Source organism: Pleurodeles waltl, chromosome 3_1 (genome assembly GCF_031143425.1).
Source record: "Pleurodeles waltl isolate 20211129_DDA chromosome 3_1, aPleWal1.hap1.20221129, whole genome shotgun sequence".
Taxonomy (NCBI): Eukaryota; Metazoa; Chordata; class Amphibia; order Caudata; family Salamandridae; genus Pleurodeles; species Pleurodeles waltl.
In genome coordinates this window covers 1,667,511,492-1,667,537,507 of record NC_090440.1, presented here as the reverse complement: position 1 = coordinate 1,667,537,507, position 26,016 = coordinate 1,667,511,492, and positions in this window count along the sequence as shown.

The following is a 26,016-nucleotide window of genomic DNA, read 5'->3' as shown; positions in this document are numbered from 1 at the left end:
AAGCAATCCTTGTTCAATCCAAAGTTTAGACAGGTTGCTGAAGTAATTTGCCATAGATGTATTACATGTCAACAAATGAATGTGGGGAAGAGAAAAGTTGTCAATTTGAGTCACTTTGGAAGAGCAGGAGGTCAATTTCACAGTATGCAGATAAATTTCATTGAATTGTCTGTGTGTGAGTTGGTGATTGTCTGTATATTTAGTCACTGGATTGAAGACTACCCTATACGTCAAAATGATGGCTTCACATTAGCAAAGTTTTTACTTATAGAGTTGATACCTAGGTTTGGTTTTCTGGCCTCTTTAGACAGAGGAAGTCACGTCAATAATGAGGTGATTAAATTACTACGTTCGGCCTTAAACTTTGAGCACAGGCTGCACTGTAGCATAGCCCTGAAGCCTCTGGATTAGTAGAGCAAAGGAATGGCACTCTGAAGGCTCGACTAGCAAAAATGTGTGTCTCTACTAGTCTAAAATGTCCTGATGCTTTACTGTTGGTCCTAATGAGCATGCAAAGTACACCTGACAGAAATACTGGACTTTCTTCCCATGAAATCCTGATTGACAGAGCAATAGGATTGCCAGCTGTTTCTGCAAATGCACTTGTAAACATAACAAATGTCTTGGTGCTGGATCACTGCAAAGATCTAAATGATGTGGTTCGCTCTTTTTCTCACCCTGTGAAGTATGCTGGAATCCCGAACTGGATTCATGCTAGTCATACTTGTAAAGTGCCATATCCTTTGCTTGATGAAAATTCAGTGTTGCTGAGAGCACCAGCAGAAGTTGTACAGTCTCAAGCAGAGCAGGAGTCTGCAGAAGCAAAGACAGTGTAAACTGGTAAAGATCCCAGAGGTGTACCTGTGAGAGATGAAAAAGAGGACAATCCTGAAATTCCTCTATCAGCAGAAACAGAAGTGGATGTAGCAGGAGAGTCAAGTCTGAGCCAAAAACTCTCCCAGAAACAGATGATTGGGAAAATCAGTTGAAACAGTTCACATTTCCTGAAGTACCCGAAAGTGGGGCTGAGTTGAATCAAAGTCATGCAGATTTGACTCCTCCTGAAGTGGCTAGTGGTGTAGGTGAAACAAGTCAAATCCCTGCTGAAGTCCAGTTTTGCCATCTTTGTCTAGAAAAACTGTGAAAGGAGACAAGTGACCCACTTTTCATATAACTGAAAAAGTTCCTGATGTGTTGTCAAGAACAAATGAAGAATCAGAAACAACAGAAGGAGCAGACCTGAGCGAAGGAGAAACAAGTGCAAATCGAAGAACAAAAAGGAGAAGAGTTGCAAGCCGAAGATACTGAGGTGCTGAATGGGTGTACCTTGTAGCTGATGACTGGAAACACAAGTTTATGTCTTTTAGTTTCGATCGCGAGAATCCAGTTCTACATTTTGGAACTTGAAATTGTATTGCAACTAAATTTTGAAATCACATTGCCAATTGAACAAGAAAGACATTCTACACTGTAATTATTAGTTAGTGATCAACAGATTATGATCTACTTAAAGACATTGAAAAACTGATTTTGACAAAGCTGCTAAACTGATTTTTGACATGAAAGCTGCTGTAAATAATTGTAAAGAAGACTGAAGCTTATTTTTTATTTTTGTTTGGCTTCACGGTTAAATCTATTTTTCTTTTTCTTTTACTTTCTGATCCTTTACCGGCCATTGGTACCAATCGCAATAGAAACAATAGGTGTTGCAAATGTATGTGTGTTGGATTGGCAGTCGTATGTGTGTTGATACGTTTGCTGTTGAGTATAAGTATTAGTGTTTTGGATAAAGCTGAAGCTAATTACACACCTTCTTCATAGACTACTACACTTTCTAAATTAGAGAAGTTTAATAGGGATGAGAAATCTTTACACTTAGACAACTCACAAGCAGATCTTTCTTCTAATGTTTTCTATTGTTTATTGTACGGATATTTTGAGACAATGGATGTGAGAGAATGTTATGTGTGTATGCAAATTCCTTAATCAGTGCAAGAAGGAATTACATATCATAGTTTACCACTAACATATGGAATTAGTTACAGTCTTCTATTAACAAGGTTCTATAATCAAGAATGCATACAATATTTCAACTCCAACTTTGATGTTGTCTTTTCTTTTGTTCCAGTTAACCAACCCTTGAATACTATTGCTAGAGCTAGAAACATTGTCATTGTATGAGGTTTCTTTGAGCCTACACTAACATTTGGTACTGCCTATGCACACAGATACACCCTGACATGTACACTTTATGGATCAAACTGATGATAGGAGAAAGGCAAAGAAGAAGAAAATAGAGAAGGGATTAGTGAAACTTACATTTAGGAATGATCATACCTGCAGGATAACTAACACACAAGGGAAGCTTGTTTTAGATTTCAAACATGTAGGAAAGCTTTGTATATACAGGCCACAATCCAGAACTGATTCTAAGTTTGTGGGAACGAGTAAATGCAGACATGTATTTCTTTTTAAGAATACATGGGACTGAATGGTCAAGATCCTGTGATTTCTGGGGTTTATTACATCTGTGGAAAAAGTGCTTATTAACATCTAGTATGGGACTTGTTATCTTGGGAGTGGTCTTTCCTAAGATTTATTAAATTGACAACACACATGACACACATGAAATTCAAAGACCAAGATCAAAAAGGGCAAGTTATTTGAAAACAGTAGGGCGTATATTTGAAGCAATTATTCCTTCTGTAGGAGTTTTTCTTAATGACATGAAAATTAGAAAGTTGTCTACCATAGTGGATCAAATGTTAACAGATTTTTCTCGGGCAGTCATACTGATGGACAATGAAATCTGAAATGGCTGCAGTATGTCCGATGGTTCTTCAGAACCACTGCGTTAGACTTCCTTTTAGCAAAAGAGGACGTAATCTGTAGAATGCTTAAGGTGCAACATTTAGCATTTTTATCCCTTATAACAGTAAAGAAATTTGGAGCTTCATTAAGAATTTGACAGATCTAAATTCTGATTTAAAAGACCTGAAAGAGCCAGGTGTGAGACAATATAGGCAAATGTTTCACTGAAATGAAAAATGGTTGGAAAATCTTGGTCAGGGTGCTGTGGGGAAAGATACTGAAACCATTATTGATAGTGGTTGTATGTCTTATTGGCATAATCAGATTTTAACAATTTTATAGAATCATACAAAGCAAAAAGATAAAACGATGAAAAATGAACAGAGGAGGGAGGAAATTAAACTGGAAGAGTCGAGAAGCAGATGCTTTCATGATTTGAGAAATTTTGAATTTCAAATAACGGAGAAAACTGAGAATACCTAATAATAAACATATAGACATATATGTTTTGAATTGTCTCATTGGTATTAATCCAAGCATTAATATATATTTCTTTTGTAATCCCTCCTCTGACGGCATGAGCACTATGACCCTTGTGTAACCTGTACGGTATTCAGAGGGTCAAAAAGAGTCCAAAGGGGATGGAACAGTTGCCAAATGTCCTCAGTCAAAAAAGGAAACTAAGGCCCTCATTATGACTTTGGCGGTAACTGCCACCTACTGCCACGGCGACGGCCGCCAACATACAGTCGCTGTGGCTACCAGCTGCCCACCCACATTGTGACCGTAGACTGGCAGAATACTGTTGACGGCCATGGCGGCAGACGGTGGTAAGGTGGCGCTGCCAGCAGCAGCGCCACGCCAGCAAAACACCTCCGACCGTATCATGAGCCATGATACGGCCTGGCGGTGTTTTACTGGCAGACGCTGCTGCTGGCAGCCGCATCCTGTCTCCTGCCGGAGGACCCCCTGCAAGCAGGTAAGTTGGGTTCTCCGACAGGAGAGGAGGTGGGGGTGGTGTGTGCGTGTGTGGAGGTGTTGTATGAGTGGGGGTGTGTGTTTGTTTTTGTATGCGTGCATGCAGGTGTGAGTTGCGTTGAATGCATGCATGAATGACTGAATGTGTGTACGTGTATGCTGTGTGTTGTGAATGCGTGTGTGCAGCAATGTATGTTGGTGTGTATTGTGGTATGTGGGTATGTATGTGTGCATGCGTGGGTGGATGTGGGTATGCGTGTGGGTATGAGTGTGTATGTGTGCGCGTGTGGGTGTGTAAATGTGCGGAGGGGATAGGAGAGGGAGGGGCAGTGTGGGGGATGACTCTGGGGAGGGGGAATTCCCTGGCACTGATACTGCCTACCGCCAAGGTTTTCGTGGTGGTATGCTTGCCACGAAAACCATGGCAGTAGGCGGGGTCATAACCCTGAGGGTGGGATTGTGACGGCCGCCTAGCTGGAGACCAAAGTCTCCAGCCCAGCGGGCGTTACCACCCTGGCGGACGTAGCCAAACCGCCAATGTCATAATTTGGGAAAAGGTACCACCAGCCTGTTGGCAGTACCTTTCCCCAAATTACCGCCATCCCCTGGGATGTAATAAGGGTCTAAGTATCATACAAAGCTAATAGGGACTAATGAACCTCTTCTGTAACCGGTACGGTGTTCAAAAGGTCATAGACAGTCCAAAAGAAGTGGGACACAGGATATAGTGGGACTGGACAAAACAGGAAGAAGTAATGGGGACATATAAAATCCATTGCCGTGACCATAACCAAGAGCCAGAGGAAGCCTTGTTTGGAGGGAGATACAAAATATTGTCTGTCATCGAGGACAGAGGAAACACAGATTTATACCATACACGGAGCATGGAACACAATGATTGTAAGAACGTGATCATAATTCTCAGTAAAAAACGCTCTCTATTACCCTCCATCCCTCCCTGTTCACCGCTGCCATCTTCAGAGTATAGGAAATATATAAAACAATATATTCTGTACTTCTAGATGGCTATCACATTGTACATTCACATTTTATGATGCAAAGCCATGGGCATCTTGAAAGTCCCGCAACTTATCTTTTCTAAACTTTTAGCATTCTGGTCGCTGCAACTGGCTTTGCCAATGCTGACACATCATAAAAGTATCTGCCATTGGTAAAGCCATTTGCACCAGCCACAGAGCATTGGCGTAGCAAGACCAATTGGCTTTGCCAATTTTTTTGGAAGTTATGGTTTGAAGATTTATTTTGTGTTGGGATAGGTACTTGGTAGCAAAAGATAATTAGGTTAACAATGCTATCACTCTGTTGGAAATAGGAAAGATCTGCTCTAAGGGACATCAAGCTTTTAAAATTTGATTTGCATGTAATGGCTTGATTTTTATTCTTTATATAGTATGCATTTGAGATGCAAAATTATGTTTCCAAGTTACAGTAGATCTCTTCCATTGTAAAACAAAGTACTATCTCCTGAGCTAAAACAAGCAATCCCATACTTTACTCCCCAGAATGGGGAATAACTACACAGACCTGGCAGAGCTGCGTGAATATATGCATGTTTTCCACAATTATGGAGATTATTTAATTGATGTTTAGCGCCTGCTTTGAGCAGGTGGTAAATATCAATGGGCAGATGCTAAATATATCAGTGGGGTATGTGGAAGGAGGTAGTTGTGTGCAGGGGGTGGGAGAAGGGATACTGTGGCCTTGGTTTGAGGCAGTGCTTAATTTGTGCAGATGGTTGCTGGTGGGGGGGCATCAGCACTTATTTTTGGGGGCCGGCACTTATGTTTTTGCATCATGCATTTCTGCGAGCAGAAGACAAAAATGGGAAATATGGAGGAAGAGAAAGCTGGAAAATCGTCACAAAAGGACAAAACAGAAAGCTGCAAGAGTGAGCTGAAGGGGCAGGGAGTGGCTATAAACAGATTGAAGAGGTCTGAGATGGCTTTAGGATTACGCTGCTTCAGTATTTGGTGTTTGCACATTTAATTGCAGTATCCGCGTGTTTCAGAGGAGGTCTTTGGGCACCAGCACGTTTTTATTTACAAATTAACCACTGCTGCTAGTGGTACTGGAGGAGTTTTTGTCTTCTCCCCACTAAGGTGCAAAAGAGGGCGAATGAGGGCTGGGGTGTTCCTCTGCCTGCAGTCCTGCCCAGTTTCACCAACGTTTTTACTGGGTGCAACCCATAAATCGAGTACCCATGCTTCCAGACCCAGAAATTTAAGGTTTGGTAGCACCGGACCACATATAGTATGACAGAGTGGAATCCTCTCATTATATCGCTCCCCCATTCTCTTAATGAGAACCATTGTCAGAGTTGTTACTGTATACATCAAATTATTCGATTTTTTCGCCTGAGAAGGAAGAATCTGAAATTAAATTTTGAGTATATATAGTATAACTGAAATTGAAGCTGCTTACTTGCGAATGGGGTACGACATTGTAAACATAAGTTTTTAAAGTATCTTTAGATTAGCTCTAATGTTTACATTACTGTTGTTTTCAGAAAATTCTCATCAAGGACGCCGAAGAGGTAGGGGACTCGATCAATAAGGAGATGTTGATGAAGTCCGGACTATCTCAAGCCACGTGTATGGAACAGAATGTGTGCAATAATGAATTTCAAAATAATTATGTGTCTTGATAAGGATGTTAGGAGACCCACAAATAATGTGAAAAGTGATTAAGGTGCCATATTATCCGACAGCCCCGACAGGCAGGATGTACTTTAGTGGAGTGTTGAATGGGCTCAGGACTCATGTCAAGGAGACGATAAATGAAAATGTTAAGAGCCATCCAATCAAGTTACCTTTCACCCAGTTAAATAAGATCCCAATGTGTTATGAATAAACCACTAATCATTTTGGATGATGAGAAACATAATAAATGTTTAGACAAGGCTCATATGTTTTGTTTGATATATCTAAGCATGGAGAGTATAGTCACAGGCTGTCTCACATACAAAGAAATATACAAAGCATGGTGATAAAAATGAATGTATGAGATAGTGTGGTTTATAATGAACGCTAATACTTGAAATCATGGAACAAACAACGAGCAAAAAATGTACACTGTTTTAATATGGCACTGATTTGTTCTCCATAATGGACATCTTGATTTCCATGTTATGCATGTTTCTTTTACTAAGAACTGTTAAACCTGTCAGCTCTTGGTGTGGCTTCCCCTGTTTTTTTTCGCTTCTGGCCTCCTGTTTTTGATCCTGTGCTGAATTTCGTTTTAACTGGCTTTAGTACTCTAGGCATATTTGATTTACTAGTAAGTCCCTAGTACAGTGCAGGATCTGTAAATCAAATGCTACTAGTGGTCCTGCAGCACTGATTGTACCACCCACATGAGTAGCCCTGCAAACATGTCTCATACCTGCCACTGCAGTGTCTGTGTGTGTAGTTCTAAACTGCCATTTTGACCTGGCAAGTGCACCCACTTGCCAGACCCAAACCTTCCATTTTAATACATGTAAGTCCGGAGCAGTTTGCGGTGCTAACAGGGGGCGGGCGGCATACGATGGGGAGAGGTGAAGGGGGTGATTTTTTTTTTTTTTTAAATAAACTTACCTTTATCGTCACCACCATGCCGCTACTCTAATGCAGGCTGCAGACACAGGCTCCCAGCATGCCCTGAAGCCAATCCTGATGCTGCTTAGAGCAGCGTTAGGATTGGCTGAAAGCATCCAGCCAAGGCGCTCCCAGGCAGACTGGGAGACTGTGCCTTCTCTCTCCAGCTCAACAACACAGTGCTAGGTTGGAGAGAGCCTACTGCGCATATGTGTTTGGCCGGCTCGAGTCGGCCAGCCAAACATACATGTGAAGTGATGAGGGAGTGCTGTGCACTCCCCCTCAGTGCTCGTCAAGCCTTTGACCCCGCCCCTTTTACCAAAAAACTACAATAAACATAGCTTATTATTGTATTTTCGTAAAAAGTTTTGCAGCTGCTGCTGCTGACGGGGGCGACGCTTCTCCGCCCTAATTGAGGAGCTGTGCCTGTGTAAGTCACCCCTAAAGTAGGCCCAAGGCAGCCCCATGGGCAGGTTGCAGTGTATTTAAAAGGTAGGACATGTACTGGTGTGGTTTACAAGTCCTGATAGTGAAATGCTGCTAAATTTGTTTTTCACTATTGCACGGACAATCTCTCCCATAGGGTAACATGGGGATTGCCTTGAAATATAGTATAATTGGAAGCAGATAGAGATCTGGAGTTTGGGGTCTCTGAACTCACAATTTAAAAATACACCTTTTGTTGAAGTTGTTTTTTCAATTGTAAGTTTGAAAATGCCAGTTTTAGTAAGTGGGCATTTTCCTGCTTAACCAGTCTGTGCCTCTCTCTGTCTGTGAAATACACATCTGGGTAAGGATGACAGTTTGGCTCTTTGTGAATTCACTCTAGACAGGCACACAAGTGGAGGTGTGCCCTGATGGGTGTTCCAGGGCTAGAGTGGTGGGAGGAGCTGACACTTGCACCTGAATAGGACTGTTCCTGTCCTTACACAAATCAGTCTCCAACCCCCTGGAGTGTGTCTGAAAGCCTTACTCTGTCTCGCCATCACCCTATACCTCAATCAAGTAAAGAAGGCAGGGTTTTGTGCACTATAAAGACTTTTCATTGAAGTTTGCCTTCTTCAAAGTCAGAAATGGGTATAAGTATTGGACCTCTGACCCCACAAAATTAGAACACTTCTGGACAGAGGTCATTCTGCGAGGAAGAAGAGCTAGATGCCCTAGGAGGGATTGCCATTCTGCCTGTTGTTTTGTGTGCTGGCCTGCTTTGGACTTAACTTTCTACATCCTGGGGCTTGAACAGAGCTTGCCTCCTGTTAAGAAGTCTCAGGTACATCAAATATTTCATCTGCCAGTGACTGTGACTAAGCTCTTCTACTGGGAGTCCTGACTTGCTAAGTGCCAACTCCAGTCCCTGGGCCCTTGGAAGTGTATGCTGGTGACCTGAAGGAGAAATGTGCTGCAGCAGAAAAATCCATGCAGGACCTGTCATGCAGCTGGAGAATCAATGCAATGCCTGTCTTGCGGCTGCAGAATCTAGGTAGCGCTTGTTTCACCGCAGCTCAATCAACACAGCATGTCTTGTTTTTCCACACATCGTCCCCAGAGCCTCAATTTCTCATTGACCCTGCACCGCAGTAATGAACTGAGGCTGCGTGTGTGGAAATCAATGCATGGCCTTTCCTGCAAGGAAAGAATCTGCACATCACCTCCCCTGCCAGTAAGGAACCGATGCATCACCTCTCCTGCGGGTAAAGAATCGACGCATCACTTCTCCGGCGTAGTAAGGAACTGATGCATCGCTTTACTTTTCGATGCCTCACTTCCCTGTGACCTGCATCATCTTTGTTTTTGGTGCATCCCAGGTACTTTGTGCTAAAAAGATACACTCATTGATTCCTATGGATTAAGACCTATTTTAACCTTTAAAAAGTGATATCTCTACCTGTGTATGTTGGATCTTTGTTGGTTTGGCCTTGTTTTACTCAGATAAATATTGGCTATTTTTCTAAACTGGTGTGGAGTACTTTTGCATTTTTTTCACTGTGTTAATCTGTGTGTTTGTACAAATATTTTACTCCTTGACCAATGGGGTGATTAGGGGTTATCTTAACTGTGTAGAACCCTTACCCTGACAAGAGTGAAGGTCCCTACTTGGACAGGGTGAAAACCATTGCCAACTAGAGACTCCATTTCTAGCAAGAACATACTCCATACTGAAACCGGATTTAAGGAACATAAATTGCCTCCTGGCAGCCTTTGCATGGTGAAGAAATCTATTTCTGCATGATGGTACATAAAACAACAAATACAGTGCCCCACACATAGTCTAAGATACATGACACTCTACCAGTAGGGCAATGCCTCTTCTTCAATTGCTGGGAACATTTTCTTTGCTTCTTTTAACCCCTTCAGTGCTGAAGCTTATTCACCCCAGTGCAGAGCCCTTTATTTGTAATTGTAATTTTATTTTGACATTGCTTACTACCCTGACAAGGCGTCAAAGTGCTTTTCAGGGAGTAGCGTGCTACTTCAGAGCCCAAAGGGATATGGGGTGGATTAGTATAGGGAAATATGAGTACAGTATCACTATTAGAATAGGGAGGTATGAGTTAATTTGAGCGGAGGACATGTGAGTCTGTTAGTTGGATTGAATACAATAATGGAGGGATAGAGGAGGGAAGAATCCAGAAGTGTTAATTGGGAGAGCATAGTCGTAAGATGAAGTTTGGGGTGAGTAAAGGAGAGGTGGAGGATAGAAGAGTCTATAGAGATGGATTAGGGAGACCACAGTAGTAAAATTGGGTTTGGGATGAGTCGAAGGAGAGGTAAACAAGGGAGAATTTAGTTGGGTTGTTTGAGCGATCATAGTAATAAACTGAGGTTTGGGGTGAGCCAGGAGGGGTAGAGGAGGAAAGAGTTTAGGAGGGTTATTTTGGGGATCAAAGTAGTGGAATCGGTTTGGGGTGAGTCAGAGGGTGGAGATAGAAAATAGATTGATAGAGGTATATGGTAATGGTGAGGCAGAGTAAAGCATTCATGAGAGTAAACTTTTTTCTCCTCTTGTACAGTAGGACTAAAGTAGTAAATAAATAGATACATGATTACATAGTAAGAGAATAGATGTGCAAGGAATATAATATATTCCAATTTAAAGTTGTATCGTATAAACAGACTTTCAAGAGTTGCAGTATATGAAGTTATTTTATTTGAGTACTTTTATAACATTATTTTATCTTTCTTGAATATTTAAATAGTGAAATGCTTGTGGATAAATAGTTAAGATAATATTTACCTATTGTGATAGATAAAATAAAATCAGACTCATAAGCATCCAATCAAACAACCTATATAAAAATTATGCAATGACCTATGAACATGTCAAGCATAGAATAATATAAACATATATACATACACATAATATATATATATATATATATATATGTACACACATATATATACTGGAAGATGCAGGATCACAAGAAAACAACAGCCAGCCAGGGCAAAAATCTAGATCCCAAAGGATACAAAGAGCCACAAGAAAATGTAATATCCAAGAAAGAAGTGACTCAAACAGATGATCTCACTAAAGAACAAAAATATATTTCTACTACAACGTTTCAGCTTCCGCCTTCCTCAGGTAGTACAAGATGGTTTGCTCAGTGGCTGCCACTGAGCAAACCATCTTGTACTACCTGAGGAAGGCGGAAGCTGAAACGTTGTAGTAGAAATATATTTTTGTTCTTTAGTGAGATCATCTGTTTGAGTCACTTCTTTCTTGGATACACACATATATATATATATAGACATATATATATATATATATATATATATATATATATATATATATATATATATGCACACACATATACATATACATACATATATACATTTAACTGTCAGTAAAATATACATTTGTTAAACAGGCCTGAAGTTTATGTATATATTTTAAGATAAAATAGTTATTATATACATATTTGTACGAAGAAATACTCATATCTAGATATATACATATAAGCAGATTATTAAATGTTTCTATATACAGGGATATGTATTCCATTGCTGTTTGAGTATGGTGGTTATGTAGGAAAGGGCCAACTCTTGAGTAGTCTTCTGAAGTTAGGATAGTTGTCTGTGCATCTTATATTTGGGGGTAATGAATTCTATAGTTTGGCTACTTGAACAGAGAAAGGTGTACCACCAGTTCTCTTTTTCTTGTATGATGTTTTGAGGTGGGGTGCCAATCTTTAAGCAGAGGTTTCTTTGTTGAATGTATTTAGTGGTTTCATTCCTGATGAAAAGCGGCCCTGTTCCATGTATTGCTTTGTGGGTGATACAAAGCTGCTTGTATGTGGATCTTATGAAGGGCCCTCGAGGTAGGGGAGATGCGGGCTTTTGGCTTTGTATGTAGGAGTAGTCTGGAGTTCTGAATGCGTTGTAGTTTTTTCATAGTAGATAGAGATGATCCATGGTAGAGGCTGTTGACATAATCCAGTTTAGATAGTACAAGAAAGATAGTAACTTGCACCTTGCGTGGAAAGCCGAGGTGGAGGAAGATGTTTTCATGGTGATGAAGCTTGATTTGCTAACATGTTCACTTGAGCATTCATTGTTAACTTGGAGTTCATGGTAATTCCAAGGGTTTGTACTTCCTTAGGTACTTCAGGAGGTAGTCCCAGACCATCATGCAAGACGCAGAATGGGTCATCATTTTTCTAATCGCCGCATGTGAGTATTTCCATTTTGGAAGCATTCAGTTTGAGAGAGCTCCATGTCATCCACTGATCAATGGCTCTGAGGAAACTGAAGATTTGTGAGTTTCCAATGTCTTTGGGGCATTCCAGTGTAAGGAGTGATTGTGTGTCATCTGCATAGTTGTAGCATGTGACTTGAAATTCATTCATCATTGTTGGTAATTACATCATCTAGATGTTGAGAAGCATGGTTTAGATGATTGAGCCTTGAGGGACCCCTGTTTTTGTGGGTAGGGTTTCGATGAGAAAGGGGAAGTATGGATGACATTAGTTCTGTTTTAAAGGTAGAATGGGATCCAGTCAATAGCATTCCCCTCTATGCCGGCTTCATAGAGTCTTTGTGTTAGGGTGTCATGGTCAACTGCTTATTTTGGCTATTTAGCTATTCGGAGTACTTTGTCTCTATAACTTTTTGTCCACATAAGGTTTCCACGCCAAATTTGTGTCCTTTTTTCCCCAACATCCTGGGAACTCCAAAGATACCCAGAGCTTGTGGATTTCTGAAGAGGAGACTGAGAAAATAGACAAAATATAACTACATTTTGAGTTTTGGGGGAAAAATAGGAAAATGTGCTCTGCAACAAAAGTGTCTGCTTTTTTCCTAAAAATGACATCAGCAAAAAGTTTGCTGTACTAAAACCACCATCTTCCCAGCTTTCAGGAACATGCAGAGCTACATAAAAAAAAATATTTTTTGTCTACCACTGTTTTGACATTTTCAAAGAAGTCGCCCATTTTTCCTGTTTTTTGTGCTTTCAATCTACTTCTACTTTGTGGTGGAAATAGACACAATTTTTAATTCAGAAAGGGTTCATATGTGTAGAACGAAACTAAGGGCCTAATTATGACTTTGGCGGTCCTAAAAACAGACCACCAAAGCCGTGGGAAGGATGCCACCGTCATACCAGTGGCACCCCCCAAGCGTATTACAATGTTCCCACCAGGCTCTCCAGCAGGAACATTGTAATATACGCTTTCCTGCAAGGCTGATCGGCGGCAACAGTGCTATGATATTAGCCTCAGCTCTTTTAAGGGTGCCTAGGCCATTGCTGTAGAACACAGCACCCTCTGAATGCACACTGTCTGCAAAGTAGACAGTACACATTCCAAGGGTGCTGGCCAGGGGGCCCCCTGCACTGCCCAGGCCATGGCAATGGGCAGTGCAGGGACCCTCCTGTGGCCCTCATCACACCTTTATCACCAGCCTTTAAGAGGTGGTCAGATCGTCTTGGAAAGGCTGGTGGTAAGGGGAGTTGTAATCAGCCAAGCAGCGCTGAGTTCAGTGCTGCCCTGGCTGAGTACAACTCAGACCGTCATCACCCCATAGGGAACCATGTTCCCGGTGGAGATGGCAGTGTCCTGGCATGTCTGCCTGTTAGGATTGTAATGTGGCGATCGAACCACCACAGTTGTGGCGGTCTGACTGTCACTGCGATACTGGTGATCCTAGGACCGTCAGCCTTGTAATGAGGCCCTAACTTTTGTCACAATGTCCAGTTTACAAAAATCATATACCATTATGCCAACTAGACACTTCAGGTTGCGAGGATATATAGGGTTTGTAGGTTGTCAAAGAACGGGAGATACCTTGAACAACAACTGAGCTTCACCTTGCAATGGTTTTTCACTTTGGAATGAGTACAGACCAATTCTTATGGTGAAATATCTAGAGTGGAAGGTGGGTATCTATGTATTTCTGAAATGGGCACCAGTTATGGAGTTTAGGAGTAGTGCTTATTTGTACATCTCTTAAGTTGTGGGTATGCATACTAGCATATGAATCAAAGGGCATTTCCAAAATTTCTGTTTTCTGTTGTTGCAGTAGCACAAAGTGCAGGCCTTACGTTGCCTGTCAATGATGGTTGTTGTAACTAAGAGTCAGCTTCACCGGAACTTCACGTTGACAGTCGCAGCTGGTGGCAAAGTCTCAGCTCGAACAGGCCTTGTGTGATCATAAGTGCCCAAAACTTCGGGATCTCACATTTCTTCACTGGAGGAGCTCAACTGATGCCAGCCAAAGGTCCAGGACCTGGACTTTTGAGGAACAGGAACTCACTCCATAAGAGGCTAACATGGCTTAGGTAGGTCCAGTGTAGCAGGTCAGATGGGCAGTTGCCGGGAGGCCAATGTCCTTCCCTGTAATCTCTGAGGTGACACCCTCAGCATCTTTTGTGCATATACCTGAGCCATTCTTCCAGACTCCATGTCCTCCGATCCTTCCTCTCAAACTGCCATGGACTGTGTGGTCAGGCACACTCACTAAGACAATCCTATCATCTCCAGGTGGGACTGGAGCTCCACTTCCTTCCAGATGGTGTGCTCCATGCCGTTACCAACCCTCTGCCTACTTTGAAAGGGAACAAGAGCCAAGGGTTAGTGGCTCTCATGGTTGTCTGCTACTACAACCTGGTGGAATAAATTAGGGTTTACCTCCTCTGAGGACACCAGATGACACCTACCTGAAGTCATATGACTCCTGTATCTCTTAGAATCTCCACCCACTGCCAATTGATGATGAACCACTGCCTATACTATAAGTGTTTTTGAAACCATCTATTTGTCACCTATGGAAACTAGGGTAACCTCTGCACTACCCCCATGCTAACTGGGACAGCGCCCTCCCTAACCGCTACACTAGCCAACCATAGTACCTTCTCACCACCTGGGGCTGCATCTTTTTGGGACATCTGGCACCCCCCATTGATATGCCTGTACCTTTACCACATAGAGTATTTGGGGGAGAACTTCCCTCAGGATTTCTTCTCAGGGAAACCACTTTTCAGGTTGGAACTGGGAATCCTTCCCCTTAGAACTGTTTTGAAGGGTTTTGGAGAATTGTTTGGTGCTTATTTACAAGCGCTTGAGCACACCCGATTGTCACTTTCATGACGCTCAAGCAGTGCACACTGCAGATCCATATCTACAAGGCCACGTAAAGTCACCCTGCGTGGCTTTTCAGGGCCTTGTAGATATGGAGTGTGACAACGCAGTGAAAGTCACCGTACTGCCTCACACTGTGACAGAGAGGCATGCCATGGGCGTTACGGTGGGTGTTCCCACATAACACCCATGGAATTTGACATTCCCTGATTTACAAGATTTCATAAACCTGAGAATGTGTTAAAAGCCTATGCCTCCCCAGGGGAGGCGTAACGAGGAGAAATAACTTTATTTCTACTCATTTTTTCCTAGAAAGAGGAAATCACCTCTGTTGATTGTTTTTGTGCAGGAAGGGTGTTCTCTGAAGGGCAGCACAATAAGAAGACTTGTGGCACTGCCCAGCGCCAAAAGATTGTAAATGAAGCCCTTTGGTTTTAATTTTGTCTCCCACCTCTTGCTTCCAGTGGGGGCCCTGTCCACCCTTTTTGCAATCCCCCAGATAACATCTTGTGAACCCTGGTGCAGAGCCAAAGGTCTGCATCCTTAGTAAGACAGTGAGATTAGAATAAACAAGGTGTTGCCTGTCCCTAAACAATGTTTCATACTTTTCAAGGGTGAGATCATACTGCTTGACAAGTGCCTCCTTCACGAGGGAATATCTCATTCTGTTCCAATCTTCCTTAGGGACCCTGTGCATTTTTTGGGCAAACTCATAAACATTGAACCACTTGATGCCATCCCCCGCCACAAGGTTAGGCTCCAGACCCTGGGGGATGTGGGCCTTCTTTTCACTACTGGATTATTGCACCCACCAATACTGCTGGACTTGTTGTGCTGTTTGGCTTTCATGTCCAGCTCTCTGACACTCACTTCATAAGCCAACAACAGTTTTCTTTCTGTTATGGCCCTTTTAGCCTCAGCTTTCTCCTTGGCTAAGGCAATCCCTGCTTCAGCTCTCCTTCCCCGCCTCTTCCCCCCAAGACCTTCTTGACAGCTGTCTCCACCTTGGTAGCCTCCAGTTTGAGTTTAGCCAGCTGCAACTGAACCTCTCTCAGCTCTCCTATCCTCTAGTTCCTTAGGTGACAGGATGTAGGAAGAAATCCTCACTGTTTTTGACCCTCCTTTCTTCTCTGGGGCAATGTTCAGGGGGGTTTCATCCTCCTCTCCCATTACTCCCCCCTTCCTCCTCCATAGCCTCATCTTCCCCTTGTTCTTCTGCTGTAGTTAGCAGATGGTAGGTCGCTTCCCAGGTCCTAATGGCTTTTCTGGAGCTTTTACTTCTTAGACCCCTTGGTTACTGGAATCTTCTGCGTGTAGAATCCCTTGAGCTCAGCTACAGTGTAGCTCCCCAGGTTGTTGAGCTCAATCTCAATGCTTGGAGTCAGAGTTACACGTTCCCAATTTCAGGCAGAATGGAGGTATATTTGGAAAAGGCAAAAGAGGCCAATCAAGGAGAATTGAAATTAAATTGAATCCAGTAACAGGTTATCTGTATGGGATTCTAGTGTTACACAAAATCATTGAGTGGCACTGCACAAACACAAGTATGGGATCCCACCGCTTAACACCAATGTAAGAAATTGGGTTATTGGTTGGGGTAGAAGGCACTCTCAGGTCACAACCATAATCCAGGGTAAACCACAAATGAGCTAAATGAACCTCTGGTTAGCCTACTGGTAGCCTTGCACAAAGCAGTCAGGCTTAACGGAAAAGCAAAGAGTAAAATATATGCAGCATACAAACAGTCCAAAGTTATCACTTGTTAAATGTAATATGGTAACCAAGTGTTACCCAATAGGAGAGATAGGCCTTACAACAGTGACAAATTACTTTAGCAGTTTTTCACTGACAGAGCATGTTACACTGAAATACATGTGTCTTATGTTCTTAATACAATGCACCCTGTCCTCTGAGCCCATAGGACCTACCTTGGGGGTGACATGCCTTAAAAAGGCCTATATTATTTTGCCCTTGAATTCAAAACAACATAACATTTTTATAGGTTGGTAGCCATATCCCCTTAAACTAATGTCAGCTGAATTCAAGGCAACATCACAAGTAGATTGAACTTATTATCATCTATCAGCATGTACCTTGCTCCTGAATCTGCCAATATTTGTATAGATTTGTTACATATTGTTATGACACGATAGGTTACATTGTTGTCTGTAAGCTCTACTTCACATTCATGTGGAGAAATCTCTTTGGAAATATCACCCCCTTACGTCTTCAACATATGCCTGAACCTTGTACTTTTAAAATATTCTTTTGATCATTACTAATGTTCTTTTTGCACATAAAGGCACATTATTCCCCATATTTGCACTTCGTGCATTGCTGGCCAATAACAGGGCAAGGTTTATCAATGGTGAAATCATTTTCCCTCCCATATCTGAAAATAGGCAGTTCTTAGCTAAAATAATTAAGATTTTCTTTAAAAAAATCCCTTTGATTTAGCAGAGTATCTTCTGGTAGCATTATAGGTTTCCTTTGCCTTACAAATTTCTTGAATGTCTGTTCAAGTCCCTTCTGTTTGAGATAGTTCTTTCTTTCCTAGCAATGTAGTCTTCAAACATGGAGATATTGCTATGGCATTTTCTTAATGTTGGATAATCTGTTGATAAAAATTACTCTTGCAACTTCCCATTATTTGTTTTGTGACCACGTTAATCCCTAATCATTTCGTTCTAGACCTACATATCGAGGCTAGAGATCTCAAAGCAGCAAAAAAGGTGTCTATCATCTACTCCTGACAGATGTCCCATTGGTGGAAATTTGTATCCTGCAATTACTTTATTCACTCTCTTTTTTATGATTGTTATTTAATTGTTGCATTGCCTTTTCATACTCACCATGTTCTTCTTCATACTTTTCTTCTAATAAAATCGGTGGTATATGCCTATAAAATGACATCCTTCAGTAGCCAGGAATATCTTCATTATTTCTAGTTGTCCTTTAAAAATAAATATGCCTTCCCCGACCATGTACGCTCCACAGCAATCACTCCACTGTCTCGATTCTAAACTAGACTCTCCTGGTGTAAGCAAGAAAACTCGACACTACAACCCCCTCCATCTTGGTTTTGTTGAAGATATATTTACTTTGCCCCTCCTATACTATACTACTTGCCATTGGGTGCGGCAACTGAAGTCACACAGAGAAAAAAATATCATCTAATTTATCGCAGTACCGGGATAACCAACAAATTGCTTTCCTTGTCATCAATTGCTTACTGGTGTATTTATCAGAGAGCGTGTAAAATGCAGAACGGATGTAGCAAGAAGAGAGAAAAAAACATTTCTGCTTAGCCAGAACATCCTTTTATTATATCATTCCCATAAAGCATCACGCACAAACCATTCTACACGTTCTGTGCTGCCTCGATAGTTGTGTTTGATGTCTCAGTTTTTTGGAAGTGCCATTATTCAATACTTCCACAGCACACACAACGAGCCCTCTCCTAATAAAAATGCCAGAGGTGCATTTTCATTCCTCGATACCGACTTTCCGTTTTCACTACTTTGGTTCCTGAGCGACGTGTGCATCTCCTTTACGACATCTTACAGATGCAAAAGCCAGGCAACAGGCCAGGCAATGTGTCGCCTCGGCAAACTAAATTGCAGTTTAATCGAGTGAGCATCACGCCAACCCACTTTTGACTGCATTGACTGTTCTCAGGCCTGATGTCACTTTTAGCTGCTCTCTTTTGAAACACAGATGCAGCCACATTGTTTTTCGTCTACCGTTTCACAGCTGCATCTCACCTCAGAAACCTGGCAATTTCACTTGGAGTGCTGTTGTAGTCATCATTCGGGCGAACAATGCCTCTGTTGAAGGCCCGTTGGCTTCAGTTTCAGCAGGTCGATATGCAGGGCCATGTTGCCCCGCTTCAGCTTCCAGATAACATTTGACTTGAAGGAATAATAAGTACAACAGTATATATTGTCAGATGAAAGATACATCTTACAGCTGGCAGATGCTACTTTCTAAAACAGTCCAAGAATCCTCCCCGCATTCCACCTTTCTACGTTCTATCACAAGATGCCACATTCAATCTTGGCTTCACTTTTACATCTATGATTGAACCTTGGTGCGGGAGGTGATAAGAATGGGTATGCTATTGAAACAATTGATCCTCAGCAGTGACTGTGTAAAGTCAGAGTAAAGTGAAAGGAATACCCAGGTTTGAAAAGTTGCAAAAAAGGGGTAGTTAAGAGGAACAAAGGCTGCACAAAGAAGCAGTTAAACAGAGATGGGGGCATACCAGCCGACCGCACAGACAAGAAGAGTAGTTACAGGGTCGAGGAAGCACGAGCAGCTAACAAGACGAATGGCAGGAGACAGACACCAACAAGAGCCAGAAGGGCAAGGCGAGGTCAAGGTCCCATTGAAGCAGAAGACTAACCATCACTTTTCTTGGTTTGTTATTACGCTGAATGTATTTACTTTTTCCAAGTCCAGTCGTTAGGAAGTCAAGAAGTGTGCTGTTCAAGTCAAAAAGAGCACTGCTGAGTCCTGGATAGGTTTCTGGCTGTGAAAGACTGCTCTGGAAGAGTAGCAAAGAGTGCCTGGAACTCTCAGCTCAGGCTCAACGAGACCTTTGTAGTTGATGGGTGGTTTTGTTTGGGCAGACGTACAACTGATTTGGAGATTAAAATAATACTGTGAGGGATTTGCCATTCTGTCACTCTCTAAAGAAGTCTCTGTTTAAAGCTACGGACTTCTTGTGAACACCAGTTCCAGAGGAAGCATGCTTACCTCTAGAGCAGAGCACTTTAGGCTCCCACTCACTCCATTTTACAACTGGCAGAGCGGGATAATTTTTTTGTGCTTTCCTCACCACAATATACCATGATGACATGTCGACTCTAGTTGAGCTCAAAAATACTTTGGCTTTTGTGTATCAAACTGCATCACGCACAAGAGTAATTATAAAAGGCGACTGTTGGTAATCCATGTTCTTCTGGTGAATACTCGAAATTATAAAATAATCTGCACCGCTCCTGACCTGCAGTTTTCTGCGTTTCATTCTCAGAATCCCATAATCAATGCTGCCAGAGGCCACCAACAAACTTAATATAACAAGGCAAGACTAATTGCACCATCTTAGCTGAGAGGAAATCATTTGAATCGAAGCAACCGCATTCGATTGCGTATCCTTGAACACAGATGGGAAGAATGGTGAGCAGCTTCCCAAGGCCCCTGCTAAAAAACAAAAGGTAAGTAATAGGAAATCCTGCTATCACAGACCAGCAATCCATATGTAATGTCATCATTATGCTACATGTTGTCCTAAGTGGTGCTTTTTTGAGACACAAGCTGTATCAGAAACCTATTACCACAGTTCAGCCGTAACATTCTTCATAATAAACGCATAATGAGAAAACAATTACAAAGCATGATTACCATATTCTTAGACAGTTTTACAACGCACCAGTTTTACATAAATAGTAGACCGGCACTGTATTAGAGTTTTCTTTGCCTGTCTAGCTTGAAAAATATACAGAGAATGTAGTGTTAGAAAGCTAACTGCAAAATCTATTCCCACTGCTAACAGGAGTAATTTTTATAGCTTTTATCTTGGAAAAGGTTCAAAATATTTTTTCTACTGCAAATTGAGGTAAAGTGTTGTGTTGGAAGAGGCAATATATCTTTTCTGGCTGGTGCCGTTGTAGCTCAACTGCAGGTCTGATGAATAACACTGGGAAATCTTTGAACAATGCGCCCAAGGCTTTTCTGAGATTTACAAGCAAAATGTTGGATAATATTGATGAGTTTCACAGTAAGGAGGGATATTTTTTTAAGCAGCTAAAACTCTCTATTCTAAGGCAATGTTCCAAAACGAGCAGAGACCAAAAATGCTATAAATAACATGAAATCTCAATTATGCATGTAATGTGTGTTTGCAAAAAGCAATATCATTATTAGATCGGAAATATGAGTTCAAGCAAATATACACAATCACCTACAAAATGTATGTAATCCTTCCATACGGGTCATTTGATTCACTGTTTTTTTAAGTCTGCTTTTAAGGACATTTATTAATCTCGTCAGCAGAATCAAGACTATGGTCCTCATTACAACCCTGGCGGTCGGTGTTAAAGCGGCGGTAACACTGCCAACAATACGGCGGTAAATAAAATGGAATCATGACCACGGCGGAAACCGGCAACACATACAGCCACTTTAACACTCCGACCGCCATGGCGGTAGCAACAAACACTGCAGCGGTAACCGCCAACAGTCAGGCGGAAGACAATGTACGGCCCACAGCATTACAACCCGCCCATCTGCCAGCTTTTTCGGGGCGGTACCAATGCCATCAAAAGCAAAACAGTGCTTTGAAGGGAAACTACTCACCTCTCGACACTCAAGGAAGAACCTGCAGGTTTTCCCCATGCTGGTGTATCTTCTCATACACCAGGAGCACCAATGCCGGCGACAATGACGACCACCACAGTGCACCTAGCACACAAGGAAGGGAGGGAGGAAAAAGAGAGTGACGCACAAACGCAACACCCCCACCCCACCCTCACCCCCAACACCATACACACAAACACATGCAACAACATTGGATATACACCCCGTAACACTCAAAAATAACGCAAGGACAAAAGAAATGGAGTCAAATGAGTGTAATATTAGAAATACTTAGAAATAAGTTCATAAATCAAAAACAGTATTTACAATATATACAATATATACAAAAGGCGAGACAATGCCCACTCAAAAATGTCCGTGGCCCATAGGCCAAAACACATGGGCCAAGCCCACACTTGACTCCTGCCTCAATATGGAGAGAACACTACAGGGGCATCAGGTTGAAAACACACAGGCACCTCAGGGGAACAGGGAATGAGGGGGCACCTCAGCCGGAAGATAGTACAATTCCACTGCTCCTGGAAGGGGGCTCCATGCTCACTGCTTATCCTGTGGAGTGCAAGACCACAATCTCCCAAGTAGGTGCTTTGCCCACTGCTTGGTCCTGGGGAGTGCAAGGCCACAGTCTCTCTAGTGGATGCCTTCTTCCACTGGTTCTGGAGGGGGTTTGTGCCCAGTGTGGTTCATCCTGGCAAGGAGGGGCTGAGTGGATGCCTTCTTCCACTGGTTCTGGAGGGGGCATTGCTCTCTGTGATGCAGATGTTTTGGAGTGCAAGGTCACAGTCTCTCACTTGGGTGTCACAACGACAGCTTTTGCAGGGGCCAGGATGCACTGTAGCCCATGTAGTCACCACTACACACTGCTCTCTGGCGGTGACATTGAATCTCAGTTGCGCTGCCGGTGGCGGTGCTGGCATTGGTGGTAGCCTCCAGGCCTTCACCTCCAGCTTCGGACGGCTGCCCACTGGGGCTGCTGCTGCTGGCATTGGTGCTGCTTGCGGAAGTGCAGATGGCGGTGCTGGCGGTTGTGGTGGTAGCCTCCAGGCCTTCACCTGCAGCCCCAGACGGCTGTCCACTGGTGCTGCTGCTGCTGGCAGTGGTGCTGCTTGCGGCGGTGCGGGTGGTGGTGCTTGCGGCGGTGCAGGTGGCGGTGCTGGCGGTTGTGGTGGTAGCCTCCAGGCCCTCACCTGCAGCCTCGGACGGTTGAAGTGCCATGGCTGGTGTTTTGTGCCCCTTCCTGCCCTTGGCAGATGGTGGTGCCTTCTTGCTTCTGTCAGCTGGAGTCTTTGACTTGGCCTTGCTGGCTGGTTGTGCCTCCTTCCCCTTGCTGGATGCTGTCCCCTTCTTGCCCTTGCCAGGTGGCGGAACCTTCTTGGCCTTGGCAGGTGTTGGTAGCACACTGGCTGGGCTGACGGGTGCCTCTTTGTAGCCTCTCACAACTGCAGAAACCACAGCGGACGTGGACTTGGTGGCTGAGGTGCTGGGCTGGGTTCTGGCCACCCTGGCCCGAGGTGAAGGACGGGGGGGAGGAGTAGGGAAGATGTCAATGTGGGTGAGAAAAAGCTTCTTAGGGACAGTGGGGCGGGAAGAGGGTGAAGATTTGGGAATGGAGGAAGAGGGAGTGCTTGTAGGAGGTGTCAGTCTGCTGTGTTTGGGTGCCCGTGCATGAGCTGGATGCTGTTGTGAAGTGGATGGCTGTTGTGTGGGTGTGTGCTTTTGTTTGTGTACTTTGGGAGGAGGGGTCACAGACACAGAGGGAGAGGACACAGGGGACGTGTACATGGATGTGGGGGTGGTGACTACCAGTGAGGGGCGTGTAGTGATAGGTGTGCTGGTGATGGAGGTAGTGGATGAGGATAAAGTGCATGCAGGTGTGAGTGGAGACGCTACTGGGAGGGAGGTGGGCGATGAGGAGGAGGGGGACACAGTGGAGGCAGTGGATTTTGGTGTGTCTGCCTGGGGATGGTGCTTGTGTGAGTGCCTGTGAGATTAAGTGTGGTGCTTGTGTTTGCCTGAGCCACTTCTGTGTGTTGCTTTGGGTGATTGCTGGTCTGAAGCTGTGCTTGGGATAGGTTGGGGTTGAGGGGTTTGGGACTGGGTAGAGGAAGTTGGAGGGGGAGACTGGAGACAGGGACTATGGCTGCCATCAGTGCGGAGGCCAGAGCCTGAAATGCTCTCTGTTGGGCCACCACGCCAGAGGGAATACCCTCCAGGTATGCATTTGTTTGTTGCAAATGCCTTTCAACACCCTGGATGGCATTCAGTATGGTTGACTGCCCAACAGTAAGGGATCTCAGGAGGTCAATAGCCTCCTCACTCAGGGCAGCAGGGCTGACTGGGGCCGGGCCTGAGGTGCCTGGGGCAAAGGAGATGCCCACCCTCCTGGGTGAGCGGGCATGGGAAACATGCTGAGGGGCTGCTGGAAGGGCGGTGCTGGTATGGGGGTTGGCGGCTGTACCTGTTGTTGGGGTGGGCACAGAGGTGTCCGCCACCGCCAGGGAGCTTCCATCGGAAGAGGAGTAGCTGGCGGTAGTGTCCCCTCCTGTCTCCGTCGTGGTGCTCCCCTCACCCTCTGTCCCACTGGTGCCCTCACCGTCGGATTCGGCCTCCAGGCCCCTGTGGGATGTAACTCTCTCTGTGGCCGGTGCCTCTGCTCCTCCGTCAGATGATGCTAATGCACACAAGGACAGGGTGACAAAACAAGAAGGGGGGGAGAGAGACAGAGGATACACTTGGTCAATACAGCAACAACACTACTGTTGGCATACACAACACACAGGGATCAGCCCTATGCACTAGGCCAGTGTTTCCCAACCTTTTGACTCCCAAGGACCCCCACTGAATGACTACTGGAACCCAGGGACCCCCAAGAAATTTGAACAATTTAAATTTCAAACATTAAAAGAATAATTCGCAAAAAATACACAAACAAGTACACGCCAAACAAGTACTCAAATTAGTAAACATATCCTTATTTTATATTGGAACAAATTGCAAAAATTGGAAAATTTTATGGGAAGGTTGGTGCTGCATCTTGGCGACTAACTTTTCAATGTTTGGTTTTATTTAGGAAAGCTGAATCCTCAAGTCACATTCTACATTTCCCAAGCGATTTTTGTTTTTAATTTTTAGATACATAAACTTTTTTTATTTAATGTGTGGTGGGCAAATGAAGTAAAACCATAAAGGCCTCTCATCTCTCCATAGCCTCTCTGTCACATGTATTTAATTTGATTTATAGCACCTCTCATACCAGTGCAGGGTGTCAAAACACTTTACAGGGGACTACATGGTATAGGATTCACCTCATCCATACCGTTAGTCATTTTCTAAGAGCGCTTGGTCTGGAGAAACACAAATTCAGGATTCAGGACACAGTGGCTAGCCTTGACTTTAATAACAGCGTACTCCTATGCAAGCAAACCTTTTTTTAGCAGTAATGAAAGAATTGGAAAAAATATAATTTTCTAATTTGTTCAATGTAGTTCTTTGTTGGCAGTTCATAACTCATTGTGGAAGATTATGATTGTGAGTTATGAACTGCACAATAACAAAAGAATCTCTGTGACAAAAGCAGTACCACTGTGCTATGCACATACAAATGTGGTTCTTTACATGATACACACTATTTGCATCTGGCATATTAACCATCTGCACTACCTCCAATGAGTCAAATCTGCCACTAGACAAACTACCATCTCTCCAGCAGGTATATTAATCACCAGAGTTATCTTGACACTTTTGTTTTTGTCCCAAAATTTACACTGAACATGGTAGTGCTTTTAAAGCTGCCGCACAAATGAATAAACAGATAAAAAAGCATGCACATGTTTCTTTAGAGGGCCCAGCTGGAGAAATGCCTTCATGCCGGTCCAGGCCTGCGGACCCCCTGGGAATGTGTCACGGACATATTTAGATAGCTCTTTGGGTTTTCGCGGAATATGGCTATCTTGATTAAGCTAATTTATGATTAACTAGTTACCCTTTGCTTACTCTAATAATGATTTCTTAATAAACTCATGAACTTTAACTTGGAATCTTGTCTCACACAGGTTTATGTTCATTAGTTTTGGTCTAAGTTTTACGAAGCCTCACAAGGTCTTACAAAAACTCTGGCAGTATCGATCTTGTGCATCAACCCTCTTAATTATTTAATTAGAACGCCAAAGGTCACATAATTCTTTGAAGTTCCATTGCCATGTAATTCATTTTCAGTTATGTCCCACCTCACACCTAATCACAATGGGCCTCATTACGACCCTGGGGTTCGGCGGTAAGCCGGCGGGAACACCGCCAACAGACTGGTTGTGTACCGCCAGCTATTATGACCGTGGCGCATTAGCCACGGCCATACTGCTGGCCCCTCCAACATACCGCCAGCCTTCTGCCTGGTGGTCCTAATCCCTAGCCTGTCCACAGCGGTATACACCGCCATGGAAAGGCTGGCGGTAAGGGGGACTCGGGGTACCCCTGGGGGCCCCTGCACTGCCCCATGGGCAGTGCAGGGGCCCCCAGGCACTGCCCCCTCGCGCATTTCACTGCCCGAATTACGGGCAGTGAAATGCGCGACGGGTGCAGCTGCACCCGCTGCACATCAACATTGCCGCCGGCTCTATTATGAGCCGGCGGCAATGTTGATGTGACTTTTCCGCTGGCCCAGTGGAAAAGTCATAATA